General features: G+C 40.9%; 1 protein-coding gene across 3 annotated transcripts in view; it reads right to left on the bottom strand.

Moving 5' to 3' along the window:
- Positions 1–17090, bottom strand: part of LOC144824675 (uncharacterized) — a 1660589-nt gene that overhangs the window by 1241001 nt on the left and 402498 nt on the right. The window lies entirely within an intron of this gene.

Here is a 17090-nt window from a genome sequence, read left to right as displayed (position 1 = left end):
CGCAAGCATCTCCCCCAGGCAGTGGTCACCCCCGCTCTCTGTCTTATGCATGGGTAATAAACCACCCCCCATCTGCGCTGCTCTTCACTGAGAATCACACCCTGTGCCCGCCCGACACCTCCCTTTCGCCCTATTCACTACCGCACCCTCTGACACTCCTTTTCCTCTGTGTCCGATTGTCCAGGCCGGTCCTAGGGTATCAGCTAGCCCTGCAGATGTAGTTTATGGCCCCAGCTGTAAAGAATCACCCCTCTTCAAAGGAGTTATAGTAGATCAAGGCCCACACTCGATGAGATCCGTCACAGCAGACGCGTTCCTATTATCTGAAAACCATCCTGTATTGTGATTGGGGAGGGGACCGAGCCTGAAGCGGAAGATTCCAGGGATGACTCTTTGTACATCAAAGTTTTTACAATTATGTGTCACATTAAAAATATATAGCACTCCAACAAAGTAGTAAGATTATAAAACTTTAATAACTTATAAATATATACAAGAAAACAAAAACAGTAATAACATATAAACATTTTTAGGGAAAAACAACGAAGTAGCGGTCGGCTGTGCGAATAGTCCCAACGCAGCACAACGTCCAGATTTCACTGATTTCGGCATCCGGCGTGGGGCGCCGCGGGGGGTGGGTCATCAGTAGCAAACTGTTGTGCGAATAGTTCCAAGGCAGCAGAACGATGGCACCAAGGTGATGTCCAGTAAGTTGCCGCACTGGTTTTGGTATCCTACAATGCTGCTCCGAATAACGGCGTGGGGCGCCCCGGGGGAGGCGGCGTGAACGGGCCTCTCCAGGTGGAGTCTCGTCTGTTGTAGTGGGGCGCCCCTTTACCGTTTCAGTTGCCATTCCGTCCGCTTTTGGTCCACTGTGTCAAAAGCCGCAATTCAGCTGAGTTGCGCCCACTCTTGCGGTGCAGCGATAGGCTGCTGTCACAGGACTCTCAAAATGGCGGCAGGCTGTTTCCTTTTTGGGCCTGGTCCACTGAAATGGCCCTGGGACACCTTGGAAATCGGACGCTTGTCTGCTAGGTCTTGGACCCCATTCTCGAAAGCGTCCCCTCCGCCTTGAGGATTCATCAAAAGTTTTGGGGGCCCCCGACTCCTGCAGGCTTCTGGTGGGGAGCGGCTGCCATGATTGCTCGCGGAATGACTACGACGGAGCCACGAGATGGTGGTGCTTTCATGGTGACGCCAGCTTCAGTCTGAAACATCCAGAAACAAGGTGGGGCTTTCATCGTTTGGGGAAAAAAAAAGTTTTCATCCAATGAAAAGTGTTGTTCTTAGGTCATATGATCAAGCCTTCCATCATTAGGAAACCAAAAGTAAAATGAACCAATGAAAAGTTTTATAAACAAGTCACATGACCTGTTATGCGGCATAGGGTATAAAATGCGGAGAAAATACGTTGGCACGTGAGGCGGCGTCAGTAGCGGACCGATGTGCGAATAGGCCGAAGGCAACACAACGCGCCAAGATCCGGATGGCACCGAGGTGGTGTCCAGCAAGTTGCAGCACTGGTGTGGCCATCCTACAATGCTGAAAGTCGGCGTGGGGCGCCCTGTTGGCCTGTGAGTTCGCGTCAGTAGCGGACCGATGTGCGAATAGGCCGAAGGCAGCACAACGCGCCAAGATCCGGATGGCACCGAGGTGGTGTCTAGCAAGTTGTGGCACTGGTGTGGCCATCCTACAATGGTAAAAGTCGGCGTGGGGCGCCCTGTTGGCCTGTGAGATGGTGTCAGTAGCGGACCGATGTGCGAATGGGGCCAAAGGCAGCGCAACAATATTTTCTGTATGGAAGATACCACTAGGCGTTGAGATGCGAAGATCCGGATGGCACCGAGGTGATGTCTAGCAAGTTGCTGTACTGGTGTGGTCATCCTACAATGCTGAAACTCGGCGTGGGGCGCCCCATTAGCCTGTGAGATGGCGTCAGTAGCGGACCGATGTGTGAATAGGCCGGAACCAGCACAAGGCGCCAAGATCCGGATGGCACCGTGGTGGTTTCATAGTTGAGAGGCACTTCATCTGCAGTGGGGCGCCGAGATCCGGATGGCACCGAGGTGATGTCTAGCAAGTTGCTGTACTGGTGTGGCCATCCTACAATGCTGAAAGTCGGCGTGGGGCGCCCCATTAGCCTGTGAGATGGCGTCAGTAGCGGACCGATGTGCGAATGGGGCCAAAGGCAGCGCAACAATATTTTCTGACTAGAAGACACCACAAGGCGCTGAGATGCCAAGATCCGGATGGCACCGAGGTGGTGTCTAGCAAGTTGCCGCACTGGTGTGGCCATCCTACAATGTTGAAAGTCGGCGTGGGGCGCCCCGTTGGCCTGTGAGATGGCGTCAGTAGCGGACCGATGTGCGAATGGGGCCAAAGGCAGCGCAACAATATTTTCTGAAGAGAAGACACCAAAAGGCGCTGAGATTCCAAGATCCGGATGGCACCGAGGTGGTGTCTAGCAAGCTATGCAGCTGAGTTGCGTGCGCACTTGCGGCGAATAGGTCGAAGGCAGCACAACAATGTTTTCTGAATAGAAGACACCACAAGGTGCTGAGATTCGGTTACCACCGAGGTGATGTCTAGCAAGTTGCCGCACTGGTGTGGCCATCCTACAATACTGCTCCGAATAACGGCGTGGGGTGCCCGAAGGGGGGGGGGAGGCGGCGTGAACGGGCCTTCCTAGGTGGAGGCTCGTCTGCTGTAGTGGGGCGCCCCTTTACCGTTTCAGTTGCCATTCAGCTGAGTTTCGGCTGCTCTTGATGCTACAGCGACAGGCGGCTGCAACAGGACTCTCAAAATGGCGGCTTGTTCTTTGGATTTGGGCCTGGTCTACTAAAATGGCCCTGGGACACTTTAGAACTCGAACGCTCGATTTTTTTTTTTCCTTTCCTGTACATGCAAAAAAAGGTAAATGCCCGGTACGTTACACGCTTCATCTGCCACGATGTACTCTCCAGAGGAACCGAAAAAAAATATAGTTATGGTAACTATACCATGCATCGTCATATGGAGAGGTGGCACCAATTAATTATAGTGCTGCATAAAAGAGAGATTTGGAGGAGAACCCCCGACCTGCCAGTACATTCATCAAAGAAGTGGCACTGACAGCATCAGAGGCAAGGGAAATGGTCCCAAATATTTAGAACTTTGGAAAGATTAAAATGACATGTTTAGATTGTGGCAAATTAATTTCATGTGGACAGATGAGTGTTACTCTAATAAATACAGCATATGAACATCATCATAGTCGATGGTTGGTAGAGACATTTTGACTATATCCTGGACCTGCCCGTCCTCGCCCAAAATGGCGCCGGAATAAATGGGACTCGTAACTCCTTGTTGTGTACTGGTTGCAGAACCTTGAAATCACGAGATACGTATGCAGTTTTGAAGCATATGGCGGGCGGGGACGAGAATTGATTGAATATTTCGACATCCCTATTGATATTAAGTTCTGATGTGTTATTGATTACTGTACTATTGAAAGTTCGAATTAACGTCACCCATGGTACTTGCCCGCAAATGTATATCTAGATAATTTTATTGTAACTGGCCCTGTCGTATTTTAATTATAAAATGTACGTCCACCGATTCCGCAACTGTTAGACACCTTAGTTCTTGCAACCTAATGGCCCGCCCGTTACGTTCCTCTACAGTGTAAATGTCTACTCATCATATACGATTACAGTTTGCTCCGTGGCCGGCCCACGTGGTTATAGGCTCGTATTTGTATAATGAAATTTTCACAATAAAGGTTTTTAAAAGAAAACATGGTAGTAGTATATACATTGGTAAAGTTTTTAATAATAGTCACTGTTTTAGAATCATTAAAAGGCAAGTGAAATAAAGCAGACCAATTACATGAAGGGTAAAAGGTATAATACGCAGGAACGCAGTAAAGATAAATGGTCAAGGGCTGTTGTGTTTTCTACTCCTGCAACATAAAGTGATCGATAAGAATCTCATATTCAGGCGTATCGGCGACTAAGACAGCAGGTCGACCCTCTTTTGCTCAACGGCTCCGTCATGGGACGAAGAAACGCTCTTTTTCTCGAAAAAAGAATATATTTTACTTGAAGGACAGTTGTAAATTTTCCGGGAAAGTACATTAGCCTGGAATATTATAACATATATTTAAGAAAAAATAATGTTCGGAAGTAATAAAAAGCGTAATTTTTAGGTCATATGACCAAGCCTTTCATCATTAGAATAAGAAAAGTAATATGAACCAATGAAAAGTTTTATTAACAAGTCACATGACTTGTTATGCTTACGTTACGCGCTGCGCGTCGCGCCCCGGATGACTTCCGGATGCGCTAACGCGGCGCATCATATGACGCATTACGCGACAACGCAGGTCCAGAATATAGTCAAAATGTCTCCACCAACCAGCGGTCGGAACACAACCCCTTTCAGCAGGCTAAATAGTTCTGTTAAATGACAACAGAAGGGACAGGCAACAAGAACCATCAGTCAAAGAGGGGAGGGCTAGTTCTTCTCTACCGGGTTACATTGGGGCGCTACCGGAACTGATCGAATTAGTAGTCTACAGTGTTTCTGGATGTTTCAGACTGAAGCTGGGGTTAGCATGAGAGCGCCACCATTTCGTAGCTCCGTCGTGGCCATTCCGCAACCAATCATGGCAGCCGCTCTTTATCGTTATTTTGGGCGGGGTGGGTGGCGGAGCCGAGCTGTTTTGCAGCCATCATTGTGTGGAGTTCAGTTCATCTCACTAGTTTTGTATTTGTCATGAGGGGTTGTTCCTAATGTTTCTATTTTAGCGAGGTCAAAAAGAGATCCCATTAGTGGCCTACTGATTTTGCTCGATTCCTTTTCTTTTTTTTACACGATTTTTCGTTATCTGCAAAGACTAAACAGAGTATTGCGACTCTGTGTCTGTTTGTAAATAGAGAATGAACCAAAGAGAACCAATTCTAAAACAGTAAATGCTTGGATAACAATCAATCAAATGGAGAGAGAAGCAGGCACGACGTATTACAACGGGGGCAAAGGCCTGCGTTAACTACCTTTCACTATCTGCAAAGAGAGAGTACTCCTAATAGAAATGAGGGGGGGGGGGCACCATTCAAAGCAGATCAGTGTGCATAAACACGAAAATGTTTTCACTTACCACGTACTTGACATTCGACAGCTTATGATATTTGCTATTAAAAAACCATTGAAATTCACTGAAAAAACCATAGGTTATAGACCATATATAGTTAGGAATTAGCATTTACAAAACCTTGAAAATTCACTGAAAAAAACCATAGGTTATAGACCATATATAGTTAGGAATTAGCATTTAAAAAACCTTATTTTACTCATCAGTGATGTCATTTGAGATGTCATCAGTGATGTCATCAGTGATGTCATTTGAGATGTCATCAGTGATGTCATCAGTGATGTCACTGACCATGTCATGAATGATGTAATATGTGACATCATCAGCAGTGGATTGCGGGTGCGCGATATATAGTTAGTGCAACTAACTATATATGGAATTTCAATGGTTTTGTGTGAGTAAAATAAGGTTTTTTAAATGCTAATTCCTAACTATATATGGTCTATAACCTATGGTTTTTTCAGTGAATTTTCAAGGTTTTGTAAATGCTAATTCCTAACTATATATGGTCTATAACCTATGGTTTTTTCAGTGAATATATATATACATACATACATATAGGTTTCAGGGAAGTTATAGTATATATATATATATATATATATACATATATATATACATATTCACTGAAAAAACCCATAAGTTTTAGGGGTGTTATAGTTAGCTGTAGTTAGCTGGACATTTCACTCGTACAAAACCATTGAAATTCCTTTGTTAACACCTTCGCTGCGGCGGCTATTCTGCCGCAGTGCTAACGGTCGCGGGGGGCGCGTGCGGCTCACCTGCGCAGGTGACAGAACCCTTCCGTCACGGCTCGCGGGTGAGCTGTGCTTGTGACGGAACGGTTCCGTCACGGCCCCGCCCTCTTAATGAAACGCGCCGCGCAAGCGCGCCGAGCGGGCCGTTACGGAACCGTTCCGTCATGGGCACAGCCCACCCGAGGGGTGTGACGGAACGGTTCCGTCAATAGCGTCGAAAGAGTTAAAGTTAGTCCTGCTGGCTATAACTCGCGCGCCCGCAATCCACTGCTGATGATGTCACATATTACATCATTCATGACATGGTCAGTGCCATCACTGATGACATCACTGATGACATCTCAAATCACATCACTGATGACATCAGCCAGTGAAAGTGGTTTGGTTCGTTATTTAAATATGTCTTATATATATAGTAATCTGCATGGAAGAATGAGTGGATACATAAATATAAATATCTGAATGGAGGATTTAGTAGCAGTGTGATTGACTGTTTACTTGACTAATTTATAGTGTCTCACTAAATAGATTGGATAGTGGCTAAACTGTGTGAATATCTGTATAACTTTGACAGTTGTTGTGTAAACTGCTGCATCAGTTGGTTATTAGCTATGTGAAAGTCTATATTAGTTATTGATTAGTTAACTGAGTATTTGTATGGGAGAGTGAATGTGTGTGTGGTTCGGTGAGGTGTTTGTGACTGCCCAAAGATGTGGGAATAGTTGATTCAGTGGGTATCTGAGGTTACGACTGTGGGCCCGATTCACAGAACTAACTTAAGACAAAATCCTAAACTCACTACCATTTTGGTATTCACAGACGGCACTTACTCATTTTGGTATTCACAGAAGGAACTTACTCATTTTGGTATTCACATAAGTTAGGAGTACTAACTTTAGGATTCCTAAATGCCTTCTGTGAATAACGAAAGTCTAAAAGTTAGGATTTTTCTCAGTTTAGGAGTAGTAAAGTTAGGAGTCCTAACTTTAGGACCCCTGAATGCCTTCTGTGAATACCGAAAGTCTAAAAGTTAGGATTTTGCTCAGTTTAGGCGCAGTAAAGTTAGGACTCCTAACTTTAGGACTCCTAAACTGAGAAAAATCCTAACTTTAAGACTTTCGTTATTCACAGAAGGCATTTAGGAGTCCTAAAGTTAGGAGTCCTAACTGCGGTGAATACCGAAATGAGTAAGTGCCTTATGTGAATACCAAAATGAGTAAGTGCCTTCTGTGAATACCAAAATGGTAGTAAGTTTAGGATTTTGTCTTAAGTTACTTCTATGAATCGGGCCCTGTATGTGGAAACAGTTGTTTGGGTGAGTGAATATCTCTATCGGTGTGGTGATGACCAAATATATCTCTCAATGGTACATGTCCAACAAACTAGAAAAATAAAAGGCAGTGTATGTGCCAGTTTTTGTATATAAATAAGTATATATAAGACTCATTGATTGCATGAGTGAGTATATAGATAACTGTATACTTGTAATAGTGATTTCATAACACACTAAGTATGAGTTACTATCTATATGAATAAATAAAGTGCTATTTGTATAAGTGTGTAGCTGAGTAAATGTAAATATGATACATTGTTTGCAAAAGTGAGTAGAATGACTGCATAAGTGAATAGGATGTGTGCTAGTGTGTTCTGTCGATATAGGTGTATAAGTATATTTGATAGTGTTCTATTGATCTTTGTTAGGATGTATGAGTGAATCTATAAGTAACTGATTAGATGTGTGTGTTGATATAGTAATCACTGAGTGGGTTTTTAGAAACTTATATTGCTGTGTCAATGGATTCAAATATGTTACTCTTTATTTTACAGTGAGTGATGAAAGGGTATACTAGTGTATGATAAGATGTATCTAATTGTGACGTGGATGATGTCATCAGTGATGTCATCACTGATGTCATTTGAGATGTCATCAGTGATGTCACTGATCATGTCATGAATGATGTAATATGTGACATCATCAGCAGTGGATTGCGGGCGAGCGAGTTATAGTTAGCAGAACTAACTATAACGAAGGAATTTCAATGGTTTTGTACGAGTGAAATGTCCAGCTAACTAGAACACCCCTAAAACCTATGGTTTTTTCAGTGCATTTCTAAGGTTTTTAAATGCTAAATCCTAACTATAACATGTCTAAAACCTATGTTTTTTTCGAGTGAATTTCAAAGGTTTTGTAAATGACAATTCTTAAATGTATTAATTGTTATATTATTTTTTTCATACTGATTTACTACACTTTTTTAAACTATTTATTTTTAGATATTGTATTTTTTAAATTACATTATAATCACATTATACATTACATTACAAAATATACTTTCTCAGAACGAATTACTTTAGTTTAAATACTTTGCAAATAGGCAATAGACTTCTAAGTACAGTAGTTACAGTTGTTGCAATGGGCAACAATTTCAAACACAATGCAATATTGAGCTCAATCGGAATTTCTAGTTAAATGCAATTAGTTACTTTATGGATTACTTTTGTAACCACAAGACTGGATCCTACATTAAGTCCTGGGACATCTACTGTAAACAGTTCAGTAAAATCGTTTTGGTTACAGTAGTGATTTTTAAGGAATATTATTGTATTTTAAAAGTTGACACTTAGAAACTTTTTCACATAGAATCACCAATGTTATCCTATGGGAGAAAATTCACTTAGCAAGTAAGTAGTGTTATCGTTACTTTTTCTTACTCAGTGGTGGATCCTGAATCTAGCACTGGTGCATTTCCTGTAAACAGTTAAAGAATGTGTTTAAGTTATACAGGCAATTTTTAAGAAATATTTGTAGTTTGTGAAAATCGACGCTTAGAAACTTTTCTTGTGAAAACCAAACAATGGATTCCTACGGAAAGAAATACAAGTTACTGGTAAGTACGCTTAGAATTAATTTTCAAGGTCAGTGCTGGGCTAAAAGATGCAGCACTGGGTTCTCTCTTATAACAGGTGAGTAAATCGGAATTTGTTGTTCGAATTATTTTAGGTGAATTTTTTAAAGTACGAAAACTCCACACTTAGAAGAATTTCCAAGTGAAACCAGTCAATGTTAGCCTATGGAAGGAAATTAAAGTTACTGGTAAGTACGGTTAGAATTACTTTTCAGGATCAGTACTGGGCTCAAAGATACAGCACTGAAGTATCTCCTGATAACAGTTGAGTACATCGGAATTCGTAGTTCGGCTGATTTTAGAGGGTCCCTAGCGTCAAAGTAGCCCACCAGGTACCTCCAATAAGTGCCACAGAGCTGTGTTGCAGAGAGGTGTAACAAGGGACGTGGCCTCTCAACACCTAACTGCAACGCAGCTCCCTGGCGCATACTGGAGATATCTATTGGGCTATTTGGCCCTCAGGGACCCTCAGTATTGAAAGAGAATTAATTCCCCAACTTAAAACCCGCAATGGGGTACAGTGGTGAAAGATGGGGACGTGGCCTGAGGTGACGTATCTGCAAACACGTCCTGTGGCGCGTTGTAAGCTAGAGAATTAATTCCTTCTCAATCCTGTGGGTCTCTGGGGGCCAACTAGTCCACCAGGTACCTCTAGATGTTCAGAGATGTGACAACCAACTGTGTATAAGGGAAGGAACTCGAATATCAACAATAAAGTATTTATTTTAATAATCGAATAAATAAAAAAAAACAAATAGCACCTTTTAAAAAAAATAAGGATATTAGGGGTTTTGGATGGGGAAGTGTATAAAAATTGTGGACAGAAACTGTACACAGTAACCAATAAATATACTTGTTTTAAAAAATAAATACAAAGATATTTATTATAATACTCGTATAATAAAAGAGAGAAAGAATTAAAAGAAAAAGAAAGAGCGAATACATATGAGGATATAAAACGAAACTAAAACTGTTTAACAAGTTTCACTTTTACAAAAACACGTGCACAAGTTAAACAGTGGAAATGTGAGCACGTGTCAACTGAAAAACGTGACAAAAAAATGGGAGGAGCACTAAATTGGTTCCATAGTGACTTCAATAACCAAAAAGTATATAAACCACACCCGTAAGATGATTACTTTAGTTTCTGTGATTTAATTACGGGTGACCAAACTACGAGCAAGATAAAGATTACGATAGTCGGATTCATCTTTAGTTTATAGTCCATTTCCTCAGAGGGAACATATAGTTAATGTATATATTGTAATATATAAAACATCATGCTCCCTCCAGAGGAGTTGGATGTATGTCGACGCAAGGAGGAAACAATTTTACAGAGAGGTAAATTAACAGTATAAGTTTATGCTTTATATATTTTTCTAATGCAAGTATACTAATATAATTTCTAAATGTAGTGTGTAAAAGTATAATTGTACTTTAGAAACGAAATGACGTAAGAACAGTCCATGTATTATCGTCGCGAATTGAAAATACTACAAAGACGCAGAAAAAAGAAGGTTTGAAATATGTACAAATCAAAATAAAAGATCAAGTAATTCTCTTTTTCTTCTATAGTGAACATTGGTTTATCAGTATGTATATTGTGTAGTATTGTGAACTATTTTCACTCATGAAGAACTGGAGGTTTATCGTTGCAAGAAGTAAACATGTAAGAAAATATAAATGTCAATGTTTTCATAAAGACTAATAGAAAAGAAATTAACAAAAAACAAAAAAGAAAGATGAAGTAGTGAGGGAGTGTTTGTAGTAGCACATCTATTCTACTTTATCTGAAAGTAAATCATGCCCTCTTATATTAATAAGAATTTGGGGCAACACTTTAAAAAAGATTTGAATAGTAAATAGTGTTTGCAGAGAAAAAAGGGAGTGTGTGCATATTTATATAGCGCAAAGTTGACCTAAAACTATATCAGCAATTTACATGAGCACCGTATTTACAGTACATTTTCAGGCAGGTGTAGATTACGTCATTTCTCTTCAATAACAGGATGTGGACGCGACTCAGAGGCTCGAACACTGATTTCAGCACCAAGTTCGACAGTGTACCTGAACGACCACATACGTATACATATTAGCTGCCCTTCATGTGCCAAAAACTACATTCTAAAGCTTTCATAGCCCTGTATTACTACAGCTACAACACTCCACTGAATGTACAACAAACATTCATATTCGCAGGAATACGTCATGTCCACCATCTTTTATGTGTGCAACTATGGATGAATATAGGGTCAATGATACACCCTACCTTCCATGTTGGCCATGCTGTGGTACATTACAGATATAATGACACATTTGTGTTTAAGACCCGGGTGACGTCAGCACTACAACACAGACACCCAAATCAGTTGATTTCTCATATAGCTCACGACGGAACCATGCCCATAGCTCCGGTATCATGGTTCACAGCCTCGCGCAGCACTCGCATGCGTTAATTCAGCCCCCTCCGCTTACGCTTCCAGGAAACCACAACAAATTTAATGAAACTTTCCTAACGCTAAAGCGACGATAATTTTAACGTTGTCCTTGTAAATATACCCCTAATATCGCGAGAAATACAGCGAAAATTCATGTTCACAACTAAAAACCTGGTTGATACAAGACTGTGCACTTAACATATCAATCCACCTCGCATATTAAACATGTTTAAGTCTACTTCAGAACACATGTTAGGATCCTACATAAACCGCAATTAGCGAGAGTTTTCCTATCGGTCTTCAAATCCAGGGCCGCCTTGTAAATACAACGCTGTTGTCATACCTCCCTCTTCCTTTTTATATTCTCATAGAAACCCCTACCTTCCCACTGAGAACACCTAAATTGCAACTCATTGGAGATACGAGGCGACCCCTTAGCAAACTGGCTGCTAACATGCATTAATGCATCTTTGCATCCCCTAGTAAATAGGGTGATAACATTTTCACCGCATTTTTTTTTTAAATTGCAGCAAAATGGCACTTGTTAATATGCCCTCAAGTTTGCTATGACACAGCGAGAACCTCGACTCCCGCCCTGCCATAGCAAACAGCAGTGTCCCGCTCCTGTGGGGTGGTGTTCCCCAAGGCTTTCCACTGCTCCAGAATGGAGAACACGCGGCCCCCCTCCCAAAATATAAAAAGCCCCGGAGGGTGGTAATCCCCGGGGCTTAGATAGGCCTTTGATCTCCCTCACCCAGTTATTTTGTAGCACCGAGGAATGGCGGTCCCCTGGCTACAGGGCCCCTGTAGTATTCAACATTCTAAACTACACACATCCTGGCTGAGCAGCATACTACTATGTAAAGAGGGTTCCACACAATTTGGTTGTAGATAAATGAGTTGAATTTAATCAGTGCACATGAAGAGACCTCCAGCTCCTTCTACAGCTTCTTCTTACTGGCACAACCTCAAGAGATAACATTCTAAACACCTAGCAACTAACAGAGAGTTCTATTCAGCATAGATCCCAACATATCTCCCCCATTACAAATAATAAAAGAAATACAACATGAATAATAGCAATGTAATTACACGCCTAAGAAGATGTAAATAAAATTTAAAAGATCAACAATGCATGAAGATCAATAATGTATGAAGATTAATAATGCATGAAAGGTAAAATTACATTAAGGAGTTGAACATCTCGCAACATTAGCACAGCTCCAAGCAGAACCATCTGACAATATAAGAACATTTCTTTTGACACATTTAATTTGCTTGGGTTGAGAGAATTTACTGTCACCTTTAACTACAATTCCACCCTTCCTTGTTACAACCCAATCACCCACTTTGAAGTCATTCTCACGTATTCTTCTTCTTAAGTTATACAACAAAGCAGAATTAACTTGTTGTTTATCAACACCACACTTCACTCTCCTACGATCGACCCATATACACTCCGTATTTCTTAACCAACCTGGAACTTCTTTCACACCTGGTTCACGACCTTTAAGAGAAACAAACGGTGAAACACCAGTAACAGAGTGTGGAGTAACTCTGTAAGACCACATCATTTTTTTTAATTCATCAGACCACGTCAAACCATTAGCAAGAGATAATTGAATATTTTCCATTAGCAATTTGTTCACCCTTTCTACTAATCCGTTAGCCTGTGGTCTAAACAACGCAACCTTTTCATGACAAACACCCATTCTATCCAGGAATTCCTTCATCTCTCTAGAAACTAATTGCACACCGTTATCCGACACTAAAGTTTTCGGAATTCCTTCGTTCAAGAACGTTCTCTCCAAAAACCCAATCACTCTCCTAGTGTCAATAAACTCAGTAGATTCTACTACAAACCATTTCGAATGATAATCTACAAGTACCATCAAAAATCTGTTACGCATTCCCAGTTTATGGATTGGACCCAAAAAATCTATAGCTAATTTCTCCCAAGGACGTTCTGGAAACTCAACACAATGGAGGGGAGGTTCTCTAACCACTATGGTCTTGTCACTACTTGCACAAGCATAACAATTTTTCACAATATCATCAATCTCCCCCTCCATACCTGGCCACCAGTAGGATTCTCGAATTCTCCTCTTTGTCATATTACGACCTAAATGGCCTTCGTGTGCTAGACCCATAATTTTAGATCTGAGACTGCATGGTGGAACCAAACTATTTCTTCGCCATAATTTTCCATCTGCAACACTCAATTCCCCTTCAACATGATAAAAGTTTTTCAACCGGACATCGCCATCAAATTCTTTAGACCAACCTCTAGTTACATTTTCCATTACTGTCTTCAATAATTGGTCATCACTCATAGCACTTTCCCATTCAATTTTGTCGAATGCCAAAATCTCATTGCAACTGGTATTAAATTCATCATTTTCAAACCCTTCAGATACTATCGGCATCCTGGACAAATAATCTGCAACTACATTCTTCTCACCTTTGACATATTCCATGTCAAAATTGTATTCTAGAACTGATAATATCCACTTTGATATTCTAGGAGTTACATTCCCTTCCAGGCCTCTACCACCTTTGAATAAATGCACTAGGGGCTTATGATCTGTTCTTACTCTAAAAGGTAAACCCCACAGAAAATACCTGAAATGCTTGATACCCCAAGTACAAGCGAGAGCTTCCCTCTCAATTACAGAATAAGAAATTTCTGCTCCTTGAAGCCTCCGAGAAGCGAATCCAATAATTTTTTCAACACCATCAGAGATTTGAGACAATACTGCTCCTAGCCCCACACTACTTGCATCCGTGGTAACTAAAGTCTTGGCCCGAACATCAAAATGACCTAAGGTTGGTGCATGTAGAATTCCCTCTTTCACACTCTTAAATGCCTCCTCACATTCTTCACTCCATTTGAACATAACACCATTCTTCATTAGCAATCTTAAAGGTTCTACAACGTTAGCGAAACTTTTAATACATTTTGAACAATATTCCGCTAAGCCTAAAAAAGACCTAAGCTGATCTTTACAAGTTGGTGTAGGAGCATTATTGATCGCAGAAATAATGCTTTTTTTTGGTTTGATTCCAAGGCCTGAAATTTCATGACCCAAATAAGTCACACAATCACGCTTTAGTTGGCATTTCTCTTTCTTTATAGTCAACCCATTCTTACTCATTCGTACCAACACTTCCGTCAAAACCTTATCATGGTGTTTACAATCTTTGCCAACAACCAACACGTCATCTTGGAAACACAAGACATTCTCTAGACCTGCCAAAACCTTTTGCATCATTCTTTGAAATACTGCTGAAGCAGATGCTAGGCCAAAAGGCATTCTGCAATATCTAAATGCTCCTAGGGGAGTTACAAAAGAGGTGAGGTGACGTGATTCCTCGCTCAAATTTATTTGGTGATATGCAGCCGACATGTCGATCACACTAAAAATCACTCCCCCACCCATTGCACTCAACATTTCAGAAATGTTGGGTAAAGGTTGTCTGTCTACCCAAATATTCCTATTCAAGTCTCGTAGGTCCACACACAAACGAATATTCTCCCCCCCATCCTTTGGCGCGACCACAATGGGTGCGAGCCATTCCGAGGCTTCAATAGGTTCAATTATTTTCAACTTCAATAATTTATCTAGTTCATCTTTAAGGGGAGCTCTCATCAAATGTGGAACATTTCTAACTTTGTGAACTACAGGCACTGCATTTTTCTTTAAAATTATTTTGTGCGAAAACTCCTTTAATTTGCCTAGTTTATCTGTAAAGACATCAGGGAATTTCTTCATAATATCAATTTCAAAACCATCAACATTGAGAACAGTAAAAGAAGATACTGGTTCAAGAGCATTGGGATTTAACACTATGCCTAAATCTTTTTGGTGACGCCAGCCAAGCAAATTAGATCCTTGCTTGGTCAAGTAAACTCTTCCAAACACTTTCTTAGTAGAAAAAGTTATTACCATCCATTTCAATCCTAAAATGTCTATGGTCTTGCCACCATATCCCACAGCTTTGATGTCCGGAGATTTCCAAGAGGACAAATCACTATCATTCGCCCAAACGCTCATGTACATGTCTTTAGATAATAATGTGTAAAGACTTCCTGAATCGTTTAACATTTCGACGTCCTTAGATCCAGGATGTTTAGGATCTCTGCAATCGAAACTGATTAGACTATGTGGTTTTTCTAACTTATCTGTACTTTCATTAGGAACATCAATCAAACACACAGGATGCTGAGGATGTTTCTCATCCACTCCATCAATGCACATCATGAATTCTTGAACATTTTCACAATAGTCATCAATTTCACTGACAGATTGGGTTTTCATGTTACAAACTTTGGCCAAATGTCCCCTTTTTCCACAGTTTCTACAAATGGCATTTCTCGCCATACAACGTGTGCTAGAGGCTATGTGTCCAGGAGCCCCGCACCTATAACATTTTATTTGGCGAAAACTTCCCTGTTGTGCAGAATTTACAGGATTAGGACGAAAATTGTCAGCAGATTTACCAGCAGATTTGAAATCTAATTTCCCTAGGGGTTTGACAATCTTTGTTTCATTGACACTAGTTTGAACAAGGGAAGACTTCTCATTATTCTCTGATTGCTTTGTAGAGTTTTCCTTGGGTATTACTAAATTAGTGCATTTATCCATTTATTTTATCCACAAGTCAGTGTTTTCAAGTCCTTTAGCAATTTGAATTGCTTCTTCTAAAGTGCAGTCTTTTATAAGTAACTTTTCTCTGACCCTCTTATTATTGGTGCATCTTACTATTTGGTCACGAATTAAAGAATCATTCAAATTTTCGAATTGACAATTGATAGATAGGCCCCTTAAAGCTGCTACATAGCTTGCTATATCTTCTTCATTCCTTTGTGCACGACAAAAGAATTTATGCCTTTCTAGTACAGTATTAATTTTAGCCATGAATCTTTTCTCAAGCATTTGCATACTCATCTCATAAACATTGTTGGGTTGCCCATTTCCAATGCCCAAAGAGATTTCAGGCAAATTTTCGTAAAGTCTTCTACCTTCTACTCCCAAATTGTGGAGTAAAATTGCTTGCCTGCGAATTGGCCCAAACTTATCTGCACCAGTAGCAAGAATGTACGTTAAAAACAATTTCTTCCACTCTTTCCACGGTATTACAGGCTCGCCGGGAGTGGGAAGAAAAGCAGGAGGAGTGGCAAAAGCTTGTTCAGCCATATTAAGGTGTAAGCGTAAGGTTTCGCTAGAAAGCTGTACTCAGAAAGCTAACCCCCGTGTTTTAATTGTAATGTAGTAAAGTTTATTTTAGTAACAAGGTACAGCTCTTCTCTTTTACTTTTCCATGTTTATCCTTTTTTGTTGTCTGATTAAGTGTGCCTTTACCTTTTCTCGTTTACCCTTCTTTGTTGTCTGATCACGGACGTCTCTCTCCCCAATGCGGAAACACTTTGTCCTGAAAGCGCAACGGGAAAAGAGCTCCGGTCGCTAGGTAACGAGGAAACAAAGATGGTCGCAAGGTTAGGGGTCACGCAGCGCGACGGCGTGGTGACGTCATAGTTCAAGGAAAGACGATGAGGCAGCTTCAAGACGCCATATTCCAGGACGAATGGATAAAGATGCCAAGTTCCAAAGAGAAGTGTCACGATGCAAAGGAGCGTGACGGTAAGCGCGCTACAGTTTAAAATTATTTGAAGAATGCGCTTTGAAAGGGGGGCAGGATTTGGATATATTTTTTGAAGAAAAAATCAAGCACTCACTTGAGGGCAGCGAAGGAACACTAGGAGTTGAACATCTCGCAACATTACCACAGCTCCAAGCAGAACCATCTGACAATATAAGAACATTTCTTTTGACACATTTAATTTGCTTGGGTTGAGAGA

The sequence above is a fragment of the Lissotriton helveticus genome, chromosome 3_1 (assembly GCF_964261635.1).
Source record: "Lissotriton helveticus chromosome 3_1, aLisHel1.1, whole genome shotgun sequence".
Lineage (NCBI taxonomy): Eukaryota > Metazoa > Chordata > Amphibia > Caudata > Salamandridae > Lissotriton > Lissotriton helveticus.
This window is presented reverse-complemented; position numbering and strand designations above follow the sequence as displayed.